Source organism: Sabethes cyaneus, chromosome 3 (assembly GCF_943734655.1).
Source record: "Sabethes cyaneus chromosome 3, idSabCyanKW18_F2, whole genome shotgun sequence".
Classification (NCBI taxonomy): Eukaryota; Metazoa; Arthropoda; class Insecta; order Diptera; family Culicidae; genus Sabethes; species Sabethes cyaneus.
In genome coordinates, this window is record NC_071355.1 from 191474665 (window position 1) to 191479970 (window position 5306).

Genomic DNA, 5306 nt, shown 5'->3' on the forward strand with positions numbered 1-5306 from the left:
AGACATCGTTTGTTCGAATCTCAGCTAGGCGATGCTTGCTAGATAGAGTCAGTAGGATCATTACACTGGCTCCGTAATTTATCTGAACTCTAAACAGTCGGCTGCGAAGTCTGTCGATAAAGAAGGGTAATGTCTAATGACGGTTTAAGCCCATGGCTTTGCTTTGGCTTTTTACGCTATCGAGTTTTACGCTTTCGAACCGTGAAAAACTTTCAATCCTCACTACTGATTACCTTACAAGATGACTACATACGAATATCTTCCGTAACTTTCTGCCGCTTTCATCTGTGTCGTCTTGAGGAAAACAGAAAACGGCCGCCTGAGGAAGAACGTTTTGAGGAACACTTCCATCAAACATATCGTCGTGATGCAGAAAATTTTCGTGGTTCGTGGTCCAATTACCATTTAGAGAATCAGTAAACCAGTCGGGAAGCTCCAGAATCCTGCTGTTGAAGCGATTTCTATTATTGAATAAGAGATTAGCACGAGATACAGATCTGAAGGCAGTTCGTATTGAGAGGTGAGCGGGTACGGTCGTGTTTGCTTTGCCGTTGTTTCGGTTAAATCTCATACATGGCGCCGGTATATTTTTCGACACCAAATACGAGGAAGAGTGAAGTGGAAAATACCCAATAAGTTAATGTCTCAAGTGCAGTTATATACGGTCTCGGTTGAGTGCAAATATTTATCAAATTAGATTGATACTTATCTCTAATTTCTATTGAACATGAATTAAAAATTTGGATATGTATTGCGTTAATTGAGTTGCGTCAGTTTTCATTCTCTGCAACTGTGAAGAAAAAGTGCCTGCCGTACACGAATATGCGTGTAGTTAGATGCTGACATTGTGTCGATGATTTATGATACAGTTCAGTCACGAGTGTGTTAGTGATGGTTTCAATCAGAGCTTGTTTTCTATTGAATCAGCGTAATGTAGCTAGTCATTGGAAATGATCATCTGGGTGTTCGTCGAGTAGTGGATGTACTGCATGTATCGACGAATTGTTGGTTTCGTTTATATCGATGTATTCCCAAGTAACAATTCCAAGTTTTATTACGTTCGTATAGCGGTTTTCATGACCAATTTCATAAAACCGCTAATAAAACTATGAGCTCCACCAGAACTTTCTGATGACCGCTATAAAACTGCTTTCTTACCAAGTGGCCCACGCCTCAGAATGTTTTCATAACCGCTATAAGAATCAGGCTATAAACTCAAGTAGTCGTATCAAGCTCTGCTAAAAGCAGCAATAAAACCGATTAAGCTTTCGCTACTTGACAGCCATCGCCATAATTTAAAAAAGCTTTTCGCTTTTTGCTCTTCGCTTTATGCTTTTCGCTTTTTGCTTTTCGCTTTACTAGCAAACGCCAGATAAGTTCGGTAGCTTTGTCAACTTGAATATCCGTGAGCAGAAAAGTTTTAGTTTTACTGACAGATCATTCTGAACGATTTGGTTTATAGCGACCAGAATAAAATATCCCATAGAATATTTATTAATTTTAAGCAATTTCGTTGGTTTGCACTATGTGCGCATTTAATTTCATCGTGCATTTTGATATGATAGGTCGATAAAATCAGTGCGCCACTGAAATTTTGCAATTTTCGAAAACTGGTTGTTTTAACAAATTGAAAATATTCAGTTAGTCAATCTCAATTTCTAGCAAAATCATTTTATTTGCTTCCTCTGACAGGAAAACCGATTGATAATGACCTTCTTTCTGCAAAATACTTTGCTTTGATGACTTGTTGTTTGCGAGCTAAAACAAAATACTAGAATATGGCAATATGGCTTCGCATAAAAAAATGATTTTGGTGTTGAACTTTGGTATTCTTCATAATAGCAGCAAAAAACTGTTTGGTTAGGGTGTTACCATTTTAATAGCTCTATAAAACTAACAGATTTATTGCGGTTAGACAAGTAACCGTGATAAGATCAATTTTGATTGGTGCGCCATTTTGTGTTGCTACGCCACACTTATGGTAAGTTTATAGGAGACGTGGTGCAGCCAACAAGTTTTAACGTGGTAATATAAGCAACCACAATAAATTCGCTTTATTAACAGTTTTATTATGGTTTTCTAGCTAGCTATAAGTGTGTTTGGACTCGTATCCTCTTGGTATTGCGCAATACCACCATAAATCCAGTGGTAATGATTCATACCGCAATAAAACCTTTATAAAATTCAAGTAAAACCAAGTGGCTTTGAATTGTTACTTGGGTTGTGTTCAAATATTGTGCAGTAAAAGTGATCTCCCAATGCGCGTAGGCATAGTGAAAATTTTTATTTTTTTACCTTTGTTATACTATAACAAAGGTTTAAAAATTGGTCGAAAAACACGAAATTGATCCGAGGCCCGGAGGGCCAAGTCACATATACCAATCGATAGGGTTCGACGATTTGAGCAATGTCTGTGTGTGTGTGTGTGTGTATGTATGTAATGATTTTTTCTATCGCCTGTTTCTCAGAGATGGCTGAACCGAATTGTTCGCTATTACTTTTGTTTGAAAGGTGTTATTGTCTAGTAGATCACTATTGAGTTGTTTCGTGATACGACGTTTCGTTTAAAAGTTATAAGCAAATATGTGAAAAATACGTGACACGAGTTTCTCCGGAACTACATGACCGATTTCAACGATCTTAGTATCAAATGAAAGCCCTTATTAAAGTTAAATTGTACAGGAATTTTTAATTGAAAACAAACAAGTAGTTTAAAAGTTATGCTTAAAAAACCTGTTTTGACAAGGTAATAATTATCGCCTGTTTCTCACAGATGGCCAAACCGATTTATGAGCTATTAGTCTCATTTGAAAGATAATTTATCCTAATAGATCACTATTGAATGATTTTTTGATTGGACGTTTAATTTGAAAGTTATGAGCAACCGTATACACCACACCAAAATTAACAATAATTTATAATGATTTTAACCAAGATAATTTACCTAATTTCAATTATTTTAATATCAAACGAGAGCTTTTGACACTACGAATATATATGCAAAATTTCATAAGAATTGGTTTTACCGGTAAAAAGATATTAACCCTCGAACATTCGCGCCAACTTTTGTAACACGGTTACTCGCGCGCACAATGGACCAAACCAAAGAAAACGTGTGCACTAGAGTTTTGACTGGGAAAACTTGGTTTTAGGTTTATCGAACCTTTGAAAGAGTTTCTTGAAATTGAAAGCTTTATCGTCTGGTGCAATTTAAATTTTGATTAATCCCCTTAAAAGTGAATTAAAAAAATATTTTTCTTCATTGTCAATATAACACATTGATGTGTTCTGCAAAGTTATAGAGCATATTATTTCAAGAAATTTTGCTAAAGACAGTAACCTTCTATCTCTGCAGGGAAGATAGGAATATTTTATTTATTGTATACGAATTTGTAAAATCAGTTTTTCTATTTTTGCTCTTTTTGTAATTGTTGTATGACTTTTTCATGTACTACAAAATTGTATAAATAGTAAAAATACACAACTTTGCTGAAAATAGTATACCTGTATGTTTGCTTGTTTAGGAACTGTAGAACTTTGATTATACAGAATACCCTAATTTTGACTCCGAATTACTTGACTACCAGCAGACGGATAAATTTTAAACATTTTACATTTGCTGATAGTTTTGCTGCATACATTTCCCAACAATTTAAATTATTAATTGATTAAATAATTATGATATTTTGCTCACAATAAGTTTGTTGTAGAATATACGTTAGTTAAACAACGATTTGTAACTTTATAACTATATGGCGTTGAAAAACCTACACGTGTTGAGTAAAATACAACTGTGTGAATAGCCGAAGGTTAATAAAAATTGATGAAAATTATTCAAGAAAACTCTATTGATGTGATTCAAACAGAATGGCATTACAGGAAACTATGCATAGTTAAAAACCTATAAACTAGACCTTTACTAGACAATGTATATGCTAAAGCATAAGATTTCCTCTTACAACTTACTTTTATTTGCACTTACTCAGATTAATAACAACTTACTTATCCTTACTCAGCAATTTCACGAAAAAAGGATCTATCAAAATTTTAAAGTGTTTCTATTTTGTTCAAATTTTGTAAACTTATTCAATTTTCAAAAATTTTATGTAAACCAACGCACTACGTAACGATAACCAATAGATAAATTATGTTACGAAGATGTGTCGATTTCTATCTCAAATAGTATGTAAGACCGTATAACAAAGGTTCCTTTCACCACTAGGTGGATTAAATCGGGTTTTTCTTTTCCTTTCCACATATGGCCGTTTGATATGAGTGTGTTGAGTGATTGTGTGCGTAGGTCTACTTGCATGCTGGATGACCACTATGAGCGAGAGAAGAAGAGAAAGGAAACCATCTAAAATAGCTGTAAAATGGCAGCTTTCGCGGTGGTTTTTAGAGCAGAGCGCCTCCGTCAAAGCCAGAAGCCGCCATTCCGCGCCGACCTGCATTCCACTTTAAAGCATTGAAACGAAAGAGTGCGGCACCGACAGCTAAGACGGCGCTAAATAGCGGAGTGGTGAGGAAGTATATTTAAGTATTGGTAACTGGCATAGCAAGGCGGGTGAGTGTTGCCAGTATCGTTGACACGTTCCATACAGGTATTTATTCTAATAATAATATTTAATAACCATATTGGATCAGCGGTACTGGTGAGCAGAATATCCATATCAAATTCACCTTCAATCACATGTATTTTTTTTATCTTATTGAAAATTACCAATTACCAAATACATACAAAATATTGATAATATCGGTACAAACGAGAACATAATAACATCTGCATACTGCAACAACAAGCCAGACGAAAACCGGCAAGGGATTTCCGGTTTTTTTTTTTGTAAATTAGTGCTAGCTCAAGTGGAGAGGAGAGATCTATGGCGAGGACAGGAAGGATGAGAGGACTACAAAACGGGGAATTACTTAACGGGATGTAGGTAAAACTCAAACATGAAGGTATGACATAGAACTTTTACCAGAATATTATTATAACCTTACTATATATTATATTATAATTGTTATCATTGTTATGAACAGCATAATTGTGGAAGGCTGGATGATGGAGTGGATTGCCAACCGGAGTCCTTAAGGTCTGAAACAGTTATGCCAAGTTCTTCTTCTCACAAACAAGCCATCACGTGGGTTAAAGCTGGTGCAGCGAAATTGATTATTACATGGAAGGATCCTAATGTTGGAAGGAAAATCTTAAAACCCCGGAATGCGCACAAGTGTCTCTGCTTGTGGGTCCACCAAACCCCTTTTGGTCCTTCTATAACAGCATTAGTGTGAAATTCATTTGATAATCA